Here is an 18,229-nt window from a genome sequence, read left to right on the forward strand (position 1 = left end):
AAGGAAAAGTTTATTAGAAGAGTCATTGTTTCAGAGTTGTTAGTCTGTAGAAGGCTGGCTCCATTCCTCAGGGCTGGAGGTGAGGCTGAACATCATGACGGGAGAGTGTGGTGGAAAGGAAGCAGCTCCCATCACGGAGATCAAGAAGCAAAGAGAGAGACTCTAGCTCCAGATACAAAATATATACCCTATAGCTACGGCCCCAATTAATCACTTCCTCTAGCCACACTTCACTGCCTCTAGTTACCACTCAGTTAATCCCATCAGGGATTAATTCACTGATTGGGTTAAGACTCTCACAATCAAATCATTTCTCCTCTGAAGCTTCTTGCATTGTCTCACACAGAAAGTTTAATATATATATTAAACATTTATATCATATATCTCATAGATGTGATAGAGAACTGGTATCAAGAATATATAAAGAACTCTTGCAACTCATCAATAAATAGATAACTCAATGAAAAGTTGAACCAATGACATTAAAATGGGTATTAGCACATGAAAATATTCTTGATTTCACTAGTGATTAATACAAATACAAATCAAAACCTCGATGATATACTAATAATGTTGTATCTTTAGGACAGTAAAATGAAAAATATGGACAATTAACAATCAAGAAAGTAGAGTCTGGAATTCTCATACATTGTTGATAGGAATGTATAATGAAGCATCTATTTTGGGGAACAAGGTTGACGCTTAAAGCTAAACACAGAGTTGCCTTTTGACCAAATAATCCCACTACTAAGTGTATACTCAAAACAATTAAAAACAGAGTTGGCTCAAACGCTCAGTCATGTGCCCTTCACCACCTTTACAGGGCAGTGCTGCCAGATGCCAGGATGCACTTTTGCGCTCCTTGCCATAGCACACACACCATGACAAAGAGTGAGAAGTAGTCCTTCACCCAGAGCCTGGCCAAGTGGAAGCTGTTCATCTACAACCGGACCACCAGAGGCTTCCTGGGGTGTACTGCCAGGAGCTGGGTTCAATCTGGGTTTAATCTCACTCTCCTAATATTTAATGGGCCCTGGCTGCACTCTTCTCATTCACACGGTGGCAATGCTTCAGACTCTGAATGAGGAGGTTCCAACATATGGTGATATGATTCCTTGTGCAAAATTTATGGTTCTTCCAAAACCAGTGACTACATTGGAATACACAGTGCATCTGATCCAAGTTTCTAGGAAGGGTATGTTAAAGACCTTAAGAAGTTTCTAAAATCATCTTCTGTGGAAGAACAGAAGAATCTTGGAGTCTGTCCTGATGGAGTACTTTTTGAACAGAAGGGTTCAGTTGATGTTGCATGTCAGTTTCCTATTACTTTAAGCATGCGATGGTATTAATGATCCTGATTTTGGCCATTCCAAAGGAGAACCTTGTACTTTTGTGAAAATGAACAGAGATGAAAACATAGCAATTGCAGAAATGTATCCTAATCTTGAAGATATAGACTTAAAATATTTTCCATAATATGGCAAAAAAAAAAAAAAACACAAAACAAAACAACTGTTTGTTGTTATCTACAGCGTTAGTTGCTGTCCAGATCATCTTTGGATCTAATTGTACCAGAAATGAATAACAGTTGAGTGCAAGATGGATGAATCACCCCACTTAACAAATAAGGATGATCATGGCCAGTTTTGGAGATGAGTTGTGTTCAAAATCATAGCATGAACATAGTATGAGTAGGAGGACTCCACAGAATAAATGTGTTGTCTGTCTTCATTTTGAATCAGCTGAACCTTCCATTCTAGAATTATGAGACCACTTTGGAGAGAGGTGTGTGACACAAGACACTGGGGGTAACATTGTAAGTGTGCTTCATGTCCTCTGATGTAACTGCCTGTTAACTCTGTTGCCCTGAGCCAGTGTACAGACACCTGATAGGGGCCAGTATACTTCTGATTCTGAACACATAGGATGGGGGTCCTCTTTTTATGTGGTTTAATTGCAAAATGTCTAAAGTTTAATATGCTGAGCTAAGGTAAACATTTTATGGATTTAACACTGCTTAATTTTCATATCTTGATGCCAACAAAGTTTTAAGTATAAAAATGGTACCTAGCCATTATCAAGTGACGTTATAGCTGTAAACAATGTGTATGAAGAAATTCTGTATGTGAGTAGGAAAAAAATACAGGTGAATCTTAAAGTGTTATCTTGGAAAAAAAATTAAAAACATATGTCCATAGGAAAAAAAAATAGGTTCAAAAACATTCATAGTATCATTGCTCTTAATAGCACAAAAGTGGAAATGACCTTTATGTTCATCAATTGATAACAAATGAGCAAAATGTAGTATATCCATAGAATGGACATGGACATTATTTGGTCATAAAAATGAATGAGGTACTTATTTGTGTCACAGCAGGGATGAATCTTGAAAACAACAAGTTCTGAAATAACTAGTGATGGTAGAATGACTTTGTGACTATGTTAAAACTAGTGACGTGTACATCTAAAAAGGGTGACTTTATGATACATGAATTATATGTTAATTTTTAAAAAGTTAACACTCATCCTTTTTCCTGGCCTGTGCATGGAAATGTCTTACTTTCTCTTCCGGAGTTAAGTGAGAAAGCAAGATTTTCCATGTCACTGGTACTTCACAGAGATAAGGAAGAAGTCAAAAAGGAGGCCACATTTCAGCACATTGCCAATAGAACCTGGAAAGAGCAGGAGAGAATTTAGAACAAATTGCCTCTGTAGTGGCATCTTATATAACTCAGCCCAAACTGTAGCCCTGTGGTTTTATACCACCTTTTCTTTATGGAAAGGCTGAGACAGCCTTGCCCTCCCTCTCCAGTGCCTCCCAGGAAAACACCTGGTGATCTCGGAATTGCCTAGGGATCTTGTCAAAGTGCAGATTCTCAATGAGTAGATCTGGGCAGAGACTGAGTTTCTGCGTTTCTCCCTAGTTCCCCTGGGATGGTGCTGCTGTTGCTGTTGCAGGGAACACACTTTGAGAGGTAAGGCTCAGGGCAGCCTGCAAACAGGAATTCTGCTTATCACACTTTAGAAGAGAAGTGTGGACCAGGTTTTGAAGGAAAAGCAGATGCATTATTTACCAGGGCAGGGAGTGATATTCCTGGTAATTGAATGGAATGGCTTAAAAGTGGAGTTCTATAAGACAAGTGCAAATGAGTCTTAAGCAGACTGGTTCAGCTCTACTAGAGATGGAGACATAATGGTGGAAAGAAAGAAAGAGGAGATCAAGGAACTTCAGTGGTCTTTGTGTGACATTTATACGGTCCCCTTCAGCCATCAATTTTGAGACTGTGACTACTCTGTATTACAGTTGGTCCGTGAACTCTTCATAGATGTCATCCCAGCCGAGCAGTCCAAGAGGAGATTCTGAGGCTAAACACATTTATTTATTTGACTTAATTTTAAAATGCTTACTTTTCTTCTTAATGCAGGACACATGATTCCTGCGCTTTTAAAAATGGTTACATGTCATGAGGTTTAGGATTTTGTAAAAAAAAAAAATTGGTCTTTGAAACGGTGATTTCCAATGCTGACTGTGCATTTGGATGATGTGAGACGCTTCTTAGAAATTTCAGTGACCAGGCCTCACCCCTAGATACTTTGATTTGGCAGACCTGAGATGGGGACTGGGAAGCAGTATTTTTAAACAGCTCCCAGGTGATTTGAGTGTGCAGCACCTGCTCTCTGATCATTATCCGACCTGACTCTCCCAGCAATGGACTGCCCAGAGGGGTAAACACTGAGCTTCCCCGGCTCAAAGAGTCAAAGGTATAAATTATTATCTGTGCCTGACAGATTTCATTAAAATGTGCTTACAGACTATATAGCAGTGGTCAATAGTTGTCTGTGAAGCCATAAATAGGCCCACTACCCACAAGGAGTATTAGCTCATAAAACTCACACTTGCAATTTTTAAAGATAGACATTGGTAATTTATAAGAAACACCAAGGAAGTAAATGAATCTAGCATTTAGAGGAGTGAGTATTCTCCTCCTTAAAAATATTGGATCAATTGCTTTGAATCCATTTGGAAAGAAGCTTTGGCTTAAGAGGTATGGGGGTTTGGCAAGAATCAGAGAAGCCCAGACAGCCACGCAGACAGATTGTTTTGGTATTCAAGAGCTTTCATGAAGGGCTTTATTTTATTTTTGTATCTTTCAAACTAATTCAATTATTTTCCTTTTTTTTTTTTTAGTTGTTGGAGGATAATTTTTTAGACTTAGTTTTAAGAGTATAGTTCCGTAAGTGAGTACAGTTCTACAAATGTATCCAACCGTGTAAACATCATCCCAATCAAGATATTGGACATTTCCATCATTCCAAGAAGAACTTTCTGAACTTTGCAATCAGTTCCTCCCCAGCTCTGCCCTAGGTAACTCCACTGGTCTCTTTTCATCTAAGTGAAGCCCAAAATATATACTTTTGTATGTCAGGCTTGTTCACTCAGCATAATATTGTTGAGGTTCATTTATGTTATTGCATGAATCAGTTGTTTATGTTCTAATTTTTATTATTAAATAGTATTGTGGATGTACCACAGTTTTTGATTTTTAAATTTTTTAAAAAAATTTTTGTTTGTTCTTTTTAGTTATACATGACAATTTATTTTTGTATCTTTGAAACTAATTCAATTATTTTCCATTTTCTTAGTTGTTGGAGGATAATTTTTTGACATGTATTTTGATATATCATATTTTCACTTCCCATTCTTGATATATCATGGTTTTGTTTTGTGTTTTAAATTGTTTTACCTGTTGGTCATTTGATTTAATTTTAGTTTGAAACTAGTATAAATAAAGATGTAAGGAGATTTATTTACAAGTCTGTTTGTGGAGCTATGTTTTTATTTCTTTTACATAAACAACTGAAAGTGTAATTGTTAGGACACATGTCATGTGGGTCAGATGATTAATTTATAAGAAACTCAAATTGATTTCCAAAGCTTTTTCATTCCCACCAATAATGGAAAACAATACCAGTTGCTGAAGATGTTTAGCAATATATACCAACACTTGTATTGTGTGCCTTTTAAATCTTAGTCATTCTGCCTGATTTGTAGTGATATCTATTGTGATGTTATATTCCATTTTCCTGATTACTAAAGACAAAACAAATGTCAGCCCCACCTCAAACCATACATGAATATTAACTAGAAATGAATTACAGATGAAAATGTGTGTGACCCTGAGGGTAGGAACATATTTCTCAGGAAACTCATAAAAAAGCACATGAGTATGAGAGAGAAAAAGTGATCATTTGAATTTCATCAAAACTTAAATCTTCTGCCATTTGAAATATAACATTAATTATGTTTTGAAAAAGTCACAGACCAGGACACAATATTTCAATGAACACCTTTAGTAAAAGCCTTTTATCCAGAATATATAAACAACATGTAGAACTCAAAAATGAAAAATAAATGCACTAATAAAAAGGAAGATAAAAATATTGCATGGGTCTTTTAAAATTTATACATAATTTTACATAAGTGCATAAATTTGATCATATGCCTTAAAAATAGTCTTTTATTATTACAATTTTATTTGTTTCTACTTCATCTCTTTATTCTACTTATATTAGTACCCAGCCTTAATCCCCTGGGCACTGATGGTAACAACCTAGAGTATTTCTCTACTAATTTAGTCAAATGTCACACACAAAAACACTTCTTGTCCGTTTCAGTAACAAAATGAGAACATGCTATGTTTAGATTTCTACATATTTTTCTTTTCCCTCCAAATTCTTGCTATTGACATTGATCCATTCATGGTGTATGTGTATGCAGTATGTATTTACCATAAACTAGTTAGCCATTTCCTTTTCTTCAAATTTCTCTACTCAGTAAAGCAATAAAACTTCTTACATATATCTTTACTTTTTGAAATTTTATTTTTGAGACTGGAATTTCTGCCAGATTTTTTTTTTTCTTAAAAGACAATGCTCTTTTCCCACATCTCAAACAGTGATTGATTAGGAACAAAAAAATCTGGTGCTAGATGGCTGGGGTTCAATTTCTAGCTATGCCATTTGTTAGCTGTGCCACCTTGAACCTCAGATTGTACATCTGTAAAAGGGGAATAATAACCCTTGTCTCATTCAAATGAATTAACATCTGCATAGCATTAGTGCCTGGTATATAGGAAGTGCTGCAGAATTGTTAGCTATGCCTATAATTCATTTCACAAATGTTGAATAAACACCTACAGATTTTTTATAGACTCCAGGGGTATAATAGCGAATAAAACTGACAAAAATATCACTCTCCCCATAGGACTTTCATTCAGCAGAAAAATCTGCTAGTAGGGTTTATAGTATAAAAATACTTTTGTTGTTCTAATAAACTATTCAACTTACTATTTCTTTTGATTTGCTTTTTCCTGGTTAGAGGTGCATTTCACTTGTAAATTTGATGCTTTGGTTTGTACATCTACATATTAATTGGGTATGTATGTATGAATTAGGCATTTCCTCACTGAGACCAAACGACCTGAGTAGTACAACCTAGAGGAGGAAAAGTTCATAGTTAATGAGATCCAGTCCTTGGTTGGTAGCCTCCATTGCTCTGAAGAGGTAAAAAGGAACATCATGGCTCAAGGGCAGGGTAGAGAACAGCTTCTCACCTCCTGGTAGCCAGAAAACACTGAGAGAAAGAGGAGCCAGGGAGATAAACTATAACCCCCAAGGGCACACTCCCAGAGACCTACTTCATCTAGCCCCATCTACCCACAGTTACCTCCCAGTATAGTGACCCTTTCAAATTTTTAATCCATCAAATGCATTAATCCACTGATTAGTTTACAGCTTTCATAATCCAATCATTTCATTTCTGAACATGCCTGTATTATCTGTCACATGACCCTATTAAGGGGAAACCTCATATTCAAACCACAGCCATGTATTTTTATGTAATTTTTAAATCCATTCCTTAAATTTTCAGTTGTTTCTCTTCTGTATGAATGATAATGATTTTCAGTGTGTTACTAATCCTTTTTACATAAGTCTAAGGAATGTCTATTAACTTTGTGGATAGCATCTTTTGTCATGGGAAATTGTTTTTCATTGTGATATAGTTAATCATTTCCATTATTATTTTATAACTTTTAGACTAAAAGATTTGGCTAGGTTTCATTGTACCTGTTGTTCCAGAAACATTTCTAACAAAACTTTAACTGTTTAATTTTTCACATTTAAATCTTTGTCTGAAATTGATTTTTGAATATGGTGTCACAGAGTTTCATTTCTCTTTTACAGATAGTCAATTATGCTGATCCTATTTCTTAAAATTGTTTTTCTACAAAATTGAAATGAATACTTGGCATCGTATATGTAGTGTATCTTCCACTTCTGAATTATTTATTCTATTTACAAATCTGTTTGTTCTTATGCCTGTATCATATTGGTTGATTGATTGTACTTATTTGGGGGGATGTGTTGATACCCAATGAGGTTCATCTTCTCTTGCTTTCTTTTCCAGTTGCACTGGTGCTTCTTGGACATTTATTTGTCTATTTGACTTTAGCATGATTTAGCCTAATTTTGAAAATGCAAGAATTCTAATTGGAATTAGGTTAAATTTACATGTTAATTTTAAAGAATTTATATTGTCTTTCCTTTCAAGAACATGGTATGCCTTTGGTAGGATAGAATAAAAAGAAATATTTTAAGTAAAATAAATATACCTAAAAAAACAACACTTTCTGTTGAATAGTAATATGATGTTATTTTTGTATTTTTAATACATTTCATAACTCTTTTCGTATAAGTACTGAACTTTTCTTATTAAATTTGCTCCTAAGCATTTTAAAGATTTTTGCTGACATTTTAAATGAACTAAATTTCCCATTTCTATTTCTAGGTGTTACTGGTACAACAAAGAATATTTCTTGAGGTTTTGATTTCATCTTGTACTCAGTCATTTTCTAAAATTATTCTGGTGGTTTATATTGTTATAGTTAAAGTTTTGTCCCAGGGTTTCATAAACTGACTTCCAGACCACTCACGTATAATCAAATCAAGCTTTTATTGAAGCACACCGGTGGTGGCTGACCAGAACATAAAGCTGTTCCCCTGATCAGCCCCGAACAATTGCAAGAGCACTCCTTATAAGCCTGAAAACCACAAAAGGGATGTTCAGGGGGTCTAGTCAATGCAAGCAAGCCAGGTTACAGAAGCGGGTCAGTGCAGTCAAGTGGAGGGAAGCCTAACCAATCAGTTAGCCCAGTCACCCCAGTTACAGAAACAGAGCCCCATTACCCTAGTTACAGAAACAATACTCCATTAGGTACTTTTGTGTTCTTAAAGGTTTCTTTAGCAAAAGGAAAAAAACATCTTGCCCCAGTCATGACTCTTCTACTTGGCATGGTTGTTTTACAGGATGAAGTCATAAAATAAAATGGAGTCACATTTGCTCCTACTATCACAATATCAGATTGATAAAAAAGATAAAACTTTCTTCTTTTTCAGTTTTTATATTAGTTATTTCATGCTATTTTGTTACTGTATGTGTTAAGACCTCAAAGAAAATATAAACATTAACAATGATAGCAACTATCTCTGTCCAGTTCCTTTTAAAAATTAAAATTGCTTTATTATTTGATATAATATGATATATTTTGATATATTTGATATAATTTGATATAATTTGGTATAATATGTTGTTTTTTAGGATATAATATTTGTTATATTTAAAATAGCTCTTTTTATTTTTCTTATGTAGTGTTTTAATAGAATGGTTTGTGCATTTTAAATTCCTTTTTTACAATCAATGGATATGATTTTTATACTATAACATGTTAGTAAGTGATTTATGTGGATATATTACTTGATATTGAACACTTCTGCTTTCCTGGAACAAGTCCTGCTTAACCATAACATGGGATTCTTTAGTTCCAAGGTTAAGTGTGTTTCTATACTGTAGATTCTCAGAATCTTTCATAATCTAATGATCCTTTGACTGCTAAAAGGGGTATCGAACAGGATCATTTCCCAAAAATTTTCTTTAAGCCTCTTTATTGAGGTATGATGGACCTATAAAAGCTAAGTATATTTAATGTATGCAACTTGATATGTTTGAATGTAAGTATGCACCCCACCATTAAGATCTTGGGCATATCTATCACCTACCCAAATTCTCTCACATCTCTTTTGTTTCTATTATTTTCTGTGTATGAATGTAAGTGTATGCTTGTGTGTGTGTGTGTGTGTGTGTGTCTGTGTGTAAGAACTTTTAATATAGGATTTACCCTCTTAGAAAAATTTAAGTACACAGTGTCTGTTGTTATCTACAGGCATTGTACTGATTACTAGATATTTAGAACATATGTATCTTATATAACTGAAACTTTGTAATCTTTAAGTAAATTTGATTTCAGAGCCCCTTTCTGGGGCAGGATGTTAGTATTTCTCAGAATATAGTTTGGAAAACGTACCACTGAAAAGTACTGTTGTTATTAATAGTCCCATCTGCATATAGTCTAAGTGGCATCCTGGTTTTAAGTCTTTTCAGAGGAAAGGGATAATGATCCAAAGGGGAGCTCTCATATCCATTCATGGCAGTACCATCCCATTTGTTTCTACAAATGCTTTTCTTTCTTAACCTGCATGCTAGCAAAATCAACTTAATGTTATAAGTACAGTTGTGATCATTCACCTTGAGTAATAGCTACACAATCAATTATATACCTTTGGTTAATGTTTTAAAGCATGACTTTTGGCTTGGCATAAAGTGTTAAATATCTTTTCCTCCCCAAGGTCACACAACTGAGAACCATCAGAGTTAGCATTGAACCAGTTTCACACCTTTTATTCCTTACTACAAGGCTTCGAGGCTAGAGGAGACAGGTTTATCAAACCTAAGAATACCAGGTAAATGAGTAGGGGAAATCATAGTAGACTTGTTTCATCTAATTGGCTTGATAATTATTTCTCCTAGGTGTTCAGTCTGATCCCACCAAATCTTTACCCTTCTCACCAGACCCACATAAAACAAATATTAGAAATATGGGCTCTGGAATAAGTGCCATCCATGAACAAATCATTTAATCTTTACTTCCTATTTGCTATGGACAAGTTACTCAAATCTTTCTGTTTCTTGGCTTACTCATCTATGAAGTGAGTGCAATAATAGTAATACCTCATAGATTTTGTTTGGATTGAGTGATGTGACACTAGTGTAGGGCAGAGTCTATAACCTCGTAAGTGTCCCATGTAAGCTGGTCATCATCATTATGACTATTGATAGCTTTATTCCAGCAGGGACTTTGTCAATAGAGAAAAATATAGGAAGTAAATTCTCCCTCCTCATGCTACACTCTTAACCAAGCTAAACAACTTTATTTTTTTTGGTCATTTGTCATATAACAGGATTTGGAATATTTGTTCTCTTTCTAGTTTGTCAGTAATCCTTTTAAAGGTATTTAATTAGATGTAGCCCCAAATAAGAGAGTAAACGCCATACTTCTCATTATAGAGGCTAGATTCCTAGAGGATCAACCCTCTCCCCACCCCTTATTTTTCTCCTTTACTGGGGAAAGAACCCAGGTTTTGCATATTCTAGGCAAGTGCTCTGTCATTGGCCTACATTCTCAACCCTGTCTTTGTAGCAACCACAGAACTTATATATCAGCAGCTCTCAGTAGGGAAGAAGTGAAGGGGATTATTGCCATATCCCAATATTGATATGGTACATGCAGTTTAATTGAATATTCTCAATAACATAAATATGATGAATTTGAAAAATCTCTTATACAAATTATAGAGTGCTTTAGAATCTTCCTGGCTGGTGGTGATGTGCTAACTCTCCAGCCACACCCACAGGCTGGTGCCTACTCCAGTTGTGCCTAAAACCAGAGTTGTTTTTATTTCATATGTCTGACCACTGGACAGTAAGCAAATAGTTCAGAGAGGTGCAAGAGAGAAATCTATGAATCCTCAACCTTCATAAGTTGACCATTGTCAATCAGCATTTTTGCTGTGGTGACTGAAAGACCTGACCAGAACAATCATAGAAGAAGAAAAATTTATTTGAGAGCTCATGGTTTCAGAGGTCTCAGTCCATAGACAGCAGGCTCCATTCCCTGGGGCTCTCGGCAAGGCTGAACACCATCATTGTGGAAGAGTGTGAGGGAAGCAGCTCACATGATGATCAACAAGCAGAGAGAGAGACTCCACTCACCAGATACAAAATATATACCCTTAAAGCCACATCCCCAGTGGCCCACCTCCTCCAGCCATACCCTACCCACCTTCAATTGCCACTCAGTAATTCCCACCAGGGGATTAATGCATGGATTGGGTTAAGACTTTCATAACCCAATCATTTCTACTCTACACCTTCTTGCATTATCTCACACATGAACTTTTGGGGGACACTTCACATCAAACAGAACAACCATGTACAGATTTCTGGTCACCCTAAGTGAGATGATGATAATGGGATTCCAATTTAATTTTTGTTAAATTAAAACTTTAATTGATCCAGCAGGTTTTTCTGTTAAGGAAACTAGCTGGACATATTATTTGCCTATATTGTGGTAACTAAAGTTGGTAGGCCTGGGGTTTATATAACCTGCCTATCTTATATCTATTTGATCCAGGTTTCTTCTCTTCATGCTCACATTCAGGCTGTGAAGGTTGGGGATTAGTCTTAATAATTACTTTAAATCATTGATGCGGCTGTGTCCCTGTAGTATGCTGTTTTTAAGTCTTTGGGGTATAGACCAAGGAGAGGGATAGCTGGGGCAAATGGTGGTTCCATTCCCAATTTTCCAAGAAATCTCTATACTGCTTTCCATGTTGGCTGCACCAATTTGCAGTCATTCTGATGTTGTACCCTTCCCCTGAAACTCATAAACAGGAGGAAACCCTCGGTATTACAGAATAAGAAAATAATAGTTCCCATTTATTGAGTGGCTACCACGTGCCAGAGATGTTTCTGTATATTTTCTTACCTAATGTCTCATCATCTCTAGAAGGCAAGATTCTGTGTACTTGTCCAGGAAATCAAAACTCAGAGAGTCTCAATTTATTCCTCAAGTTTTCACAACTGGTAATCAGCAGAGTTGGGATTCACATGCACACCCATCTCCCTCTATAGTTCTGCTGCTAATCATTTTCTTCTCTGATACCATAATTTGCCTTTAAAGAGGAAAAAAATCCATAAATAACTAGAAAACAACCAACTTGTGAGATATAAAACATGCTGTATTTAAGAATTATGCTGAGAAAAGTTAATTACTGTTGCTTTTTGATAGAATTACAAGGTTAATGCACAGGAGGAGGTGTTAGCTGCAACTCAGCTTTTTTTTTTTTTTTTTTTTTTTTTTTTAAGAGAGAGTGAGGGAGAGAGAGAGAGAGAATTTTTTTTAATATTTATTTATTTTTTTTAGTTACTGGCAGACACAACATCTTTGTTTTGTATGTGGTGCTGAGGATCAAACCCGGGCCGCACGCATGCCAGGCGAGCGAGCTACCGCTTGAGCCACATCCCCAGCCCTGCAACTCAGCTTTATCTGAAAATAATTCTCCCTTTCAGTTGTCCTGTAATGCAGTTCTTTCAGTTGGTCTACATTGGCTTTTTAGCTTCTCTAGTAAGTTCCTATTATTGACAGAAGGAAAATCCAATTGCCTTAAGTGTCTTTTGCAGGAAGCTAACTCTAGACCCTATGAGCCATTCTCTGGGCAAATTTCTGTCACTTCTGTCACTTCTGGCCCTGGGATTTGAGGAGACAGCTCCTCAGCTGGGGATGGGGACTAGCACAGCCTCTGTTCCAGTGCAGCCCTTGACCTCTTTACTAGCTCATTCCCGAGAGCCTGAAATTCTCACTCTCCCCTCCTCTTCATGTACCCGGCTTACACTTTAAGATCTAGTTCAAGTTTGTTTTTCTCCATAAAGCATTGCTCAAAAATAACCCAACAAAAATAATCTGCATTGAGTTCCTCTTTTACAGATTATTCATGCATGCATTGCTAGAATCATTCAACTTGGCATTTGGTCATTTCCTATTCTCTTTTAGATATTAGTGCCCTTAATATCATAAGTCCTTAATATCATGGAGGGACCAGAATATTTCAGAGCTCCAATTGTAAAAGGATAAGCTCTCTGGAGGGAGGGAAAAAAGAGCAGCGCAATTTTCATCATGCTGGGGTGAGGAAAGAAATGTAAGCAATGTTAGGCTTGGAAGAGGTGTGTTATCCATCTTTAACTCAGTGGAAAGGTGGGCCCTGCACATGCTCAGCAGGAAGCTGCTGTTGACCAGGGCTTCTGAGTGAGCCTCTCTCCTCCCTACTCATCACTGGAATATTGGCAGCCTTTTCCTGCCAAGGGCAGGCTGTCTTGAATTCTGGTAAGCAGCTTGCAGGAAATTGTTGCAATTAGGTGCCGTTTCATAGAGAACTGTGCAAATCATAGCATGTCATTTTGGGGATTAGCACTGCTGTGTCCTATAAGAGGGTGAGGGCAAAAATTATGATTTTGTGAATGCATGTTGCTTTGATTTCAACTGTTGTTGCAAAATGTGGTTGCATAACTTTCATCAGCTTATCTTCCTAGTCTTAGAAGGGCTTCTACCTGCATGAACAGGGATGTAGAAGTCAGTGAGAATGAGCCACAGTTTCTGTCTGCTCATTATTTGATTTTCCAGGATGGCAGATGTACAATTGCTGGTCAGCAAAGAATTGCTGTTTGATTTGCTGATTAATTCTGTGGCTTCTAAATTTACCTGGAATCCTATATATAACAGGCACTCCTCAAAATTTAAGTCTATAAAGTGCCTGCCAAATTTTGGGGTTTCCTCTGGTCCTGCAGTAAATATGGATTGGTGTACTGGAACAGTAACAGAAGTGGGGAGACCTGGGTACGTGGGCGCTTCCTCTGATAAAAATGCCACCTCTGGTTCACTGTGGAGAACAGGGAGCAAGGTTGTTGAGAAAGTCCTCTGCCCTCCTATTGAGACAACAAGTTTGGAATCCATTTCCAAACCACTCCAATCCCAGGAACAAGCGGAGAAGTCCAAATGAAATGACATAATCAAATTCATCCCACAGCCAACAAAGAAGTCCATCCAAAATGCAAGAACAAATAAAATAAAAAATCTTTTGGCAGAGCTAAGAGAAAAAGGACTGCAATTTAAAAGGGAACTGAAATTGCTTTTAATAGATCCTGGTAGAGCTGCCGAGAGACCTCAATCTCTCAACTCTACATATTATTTATTGATTGGGCTAGAGTCCTTGCTAAATCTTGAGTGCTTTATAGATTTACACAATCTTTGGATTGCAGAATGCAGCCCGGAAAAGAGAAGTCTTTGTTCTAGAGTTATTTCTTCTCCAGCTATGTTGTTGTATTGTTTTACTATGCCTCAATTTACTTATCTGGGAAATGGGAAGACGTATACAACCATTTCTCATCTTTCTTTCTCAGAAGTACTTATACTAAGCAACCACATGCACCAGTTAAGATATTTGGTCTCTTTTATTTAAATACAAATTCCTCCAATCAAACCCTACCTTAATAGATTTTACTAGCAGTTGATAAGTCCAGGAGTCTGCCAAAAGGGGGATTCTGTGCATTTTTTTACTTTACTGCAATTGGCCAGTAGCTGCAGGGCCAACTCTGATGTCTCTGATAGATACACTTGGTGCATAAAACATCCTGAGCAGATTAGCTGTGTAAAATCAGAATCTGGGATTTTAGTCTTAGCTCTAAGCAATTTATTATGAAGTCTGGAACAAGTCAATTTATGGTTTTTTTTTTCATCTTTAAAATGAAGGGATTGGACTTAGGTATAAAGTTCCTGCCAGCTCTTATAGTCTATAATATTATAGTTTTGAAATTCGTGACATTCCTCCTCTTTCAAGAAGCATAAAATATTGGTTTTAAAGACACAGAGGGGGAAAAAATGGTATTTTCCTTTCACTCCATTAAGAATAATGCCCTATTGCCAAATTAGTGACATGGTAAATTGGGGTTACAGTATTCAGTGTCTCTCCCTGGCAGGCACAAGGCCGTCATCAATCCTTGCTCTGAAATAGAATATTCTTTTAAAAATGAAGGCACTACCAGTATTCTAAATAAAAAAGTAAATCTGGAAAAGATGGAAGAAATATTTTTGGTGTGGGGGGTTGAGAGGGGGGGATGTCCTACATCTGTTAAATAAGCAAGATAGCTGTTTGATCCTAAAACAAGAATTTGTTTTATGAGATAGTCAAAGTCCATTTGTGCTTCTGTATTTTTCCTCAATGTCCCTCCTGCATCTAGCTGTGGCTCTTCTTCAATCTCACATTGGCTCTACTGAAAAGTCATAACTCAGAAAAAAACCATCCAATCTTGTCTATTGTTCATGCACATTTTAGATACTCTCTACTAATATAAAACCTTCAATTCAACTACTTAAGTAAAAGAATGAATTGTGTTTGGTTTGCTTTCTTTTAATGTATTTGGTGAATATGCAGAGAATGTCATTTTCTAAAAACAAAAACGTTTAAAATAAGATCCCACCAGATGATGATAGCTTTTCATTATAAACAGATGTTACAGATCAAACAACTACCACCACCACCAGAACCCCCTTCCCCACCAGATTAAGTGAACTGATGGCCAAAAACATTATACTGAGAAGAAAAGAAATGCTATGCTACCTTTGTGACTCTACTCCTCAATGCCTAGATTTGGGTAAAATGACAGGAAGGGAGACAAGTTAAGGTCAAGGCAACATGGAAAAAGGAGAAATCTGCAGCACTGCTGAGGGACACACCTGTACAGAGGATAAAGCAAACAAGAGGGAAAAGAAAGCAATATCTATACAATTTTGGGCAGTGAATCCTGCCAAGTAAGCGCTTGAAAATTTTGGCAAACTGGGCCACCACTTAATGTATGTATTGAGGTCTTCTGTGTGCTCAGCATTGTACAGGACAGTGTTGAAGTTCCAAAACCCATGTTGCATTTCAACTCAAAGGCATTTCTTCGATGTCCAATAAGCAGTAAGCTCTGTGCTACCCAAAGGGGATAAAAAGAGTAGTACAAGTAGAAGTAGGTAGCCCTTCAAACAGTGTGAGGCAGGCTGTGCCTGCACTGAATGTCTCTGTTACCAAGAACTCCCTGCATTCTCCAGTAGCTCAAGCTATCCTATCTAAGGATGCAGCCAAAGGACACGTCCCTTGCACACAGAAGCTCCTGCCCATGCAGAATTTTCCTTTCTCCAAATAGATTTATGCTCTCCAAAATCTTTGTGGTGCTTTTCCCCTGGCTTGAGATGCCTCTTCTAATGTACCCTCCTGGAAACTCCTGCTTACCTTTAGACTCACCTACACATCTTCTCCACATGACATTTAATCAGTTTTGCAGCACTAAACCATGGTTCATCCACTTTTCTGGGCATACCTAGCAGTATCTTGGAGGGACATTTCATTCGCAAGTATAGTTTTGTGGTTTATAACTAAATATCAGCAAATTTGGCTCATAACAGTTATGCAAAGCATCATAAAGCAGTGATTGCTGCTATTGTATCCTGAGCTCATGATCTTAATCTCTTTTTCACCTTTAGTATTTTCAGTTTCACTGAAAGGCACATCAAAAATACTGATGTTTCATCAGTACTTCTTATTTTAAAAACTCATGTTTAATGTTCATTTCTTAATTGAATCATATGTAAACAACTTTTTGCAACGTCTGTTCAAAATCAGCAGGAAGTTTAGGTCAAATTGATATTTGATGCTTTGACAATAGTCCTGCATTATTCATAGACAAGACATGCCGGCTCTCCCTGACTTGAAATTTCTTCTGTGTGTTCCAGGGGATTTGGCAATCTCCCCTTTCTCCAATTGCACTGTGTAATGTGTGATGGGCAATCCTGTTTCATGCATTGCAGGAACAAAATGTAACCCAGCTTCATTTACTTGGAGATATATTCTTTTCTTAGGTCCAGTAAAGCATTTGGCAGCTGCTTTGCAAGAAAATGTAGAACCATAGTTCTTTGTCTAATATGGAAATGTACGGCACTAATATAAATGTGTGCTTTGAGGGTCTATTTCCATGTATTTCTGTGTCCAAAATAACTTTATTTCAATGCCAAATTATAGGGAAAGCTTTCTGAACACATTTTAAAGGGCAATTATCAACAATAGTGGTATTGAAAGTGTAATAGTAAAAAAAAAAAAACAAAAAAAAACGAACAGCTATAATCAAGTTTAGGTAGTAACAGCCACATCACAATTGCTTCTAGGCTACTGTGGTGATAAGATGCCATGGGTATTGTAATATAAATTTCTGTCTCATAGATATTAAGATGTGAGAAAAAATGCATCTTAAAATTGGTAAGATGTGGTTAAGACATGGAATACATGTACAGCTTTGCTTATTGGAGAATCATTAATTCAAACACTGACCATGAAACAATAAAGAAGAAAGAAAAGTGGTCTGCTTTGGAAGGCAAAAAGAAGATATATGGAAAAACCAATGAATTAAAAACCAAAAGCAATAGAGTCATTTTTTAACCATTTTGCATTATCTATCATAAATTATCTTAGAAATTCTGGACATAGAATAAGATCATCTGCAAAAACGACAACAACAAACAAACAAACAAACAACAACAACAACAAAAAAAAAAACAAAATAGAAAACTCTTTTGTTTTCTCTTTCTCTTTCTGCCACTCCAGTATCTGTGACTTTTAGTTTTCTCTTGCCCAATTGCATTGACAAGCATGTTGCTAGTTTTGGTTTCAGATGTGTACCTTTTAATCATGTTTGGCCATTCCAGTTTACTAAGGATTTTTAGAAAAACCTGGAAGAGGTGTGGACTTGAATCAAATGCCCTTTTGTTTTATCATCCATTGAAATGATCCCATGTTCCTTCCCTCTGACCTAGACATGTGTCACATCATTAACATCCTAATATCACAACATCCTTGTATTCATGGGTTTAGCTGTATTTGTGGTTATTTATCAGTTTAACAAAAACCAGCTGAACTCATTTCATCTAAGAAGGTAAATATTAAACCTTAACAGCATAACAGCATATATCTAAACACATTCAATTTGCTTGTGCTCAGCATGGCTGCCTGCCTAGAATTCTGTGTTCTTGAATTTCTTCTACATCAACCCCAAACTGTCACAATGGAGAGAGCAGCTCTACTTAGTAGTAAAAATCTACAGTAGTGGAAATAGTATGGTGTTGGCAGAAGATTAGGTTGAGCAATGGAACAATGTATATATGATCCCCCCCAAAATGACAATTTAGTA

The 18,229-nt window shown here is 36.5% G+C and overlaps 1 pseudogene; it reads left to right on the forward strand.

The window, feature by feature from the left end:
* The first annotated feature begins 881 nt into the window (after nucleotides 1-881).
* LOC143412086 (sodium/potassium-transporting ATPase subunit beta-3-like) lies at nucleotides 882-1,656 on the forward strand (annotated as a pseudogene).
* The last annotated feature ends 16,573 nt before the right edge of the window (nucleotides 1,657-18,229 follow it).

The sequence above is a fragment of the Callospermophilus lateralis genome, chromosome 13 (assembly GCF_048772815.1).
Source record: "Callospermophilus lateralis isolate mCalLat2 chromosome 13, mCalLat2.hap1, whole genome shotgun sequence".
Taxonomy (NCBI): Eukaryota; Metazoa; Chordata; class Mammalia; order Rodentia; family Sciuridae; genus Callospermophilus; species Callospermophilus lateralis.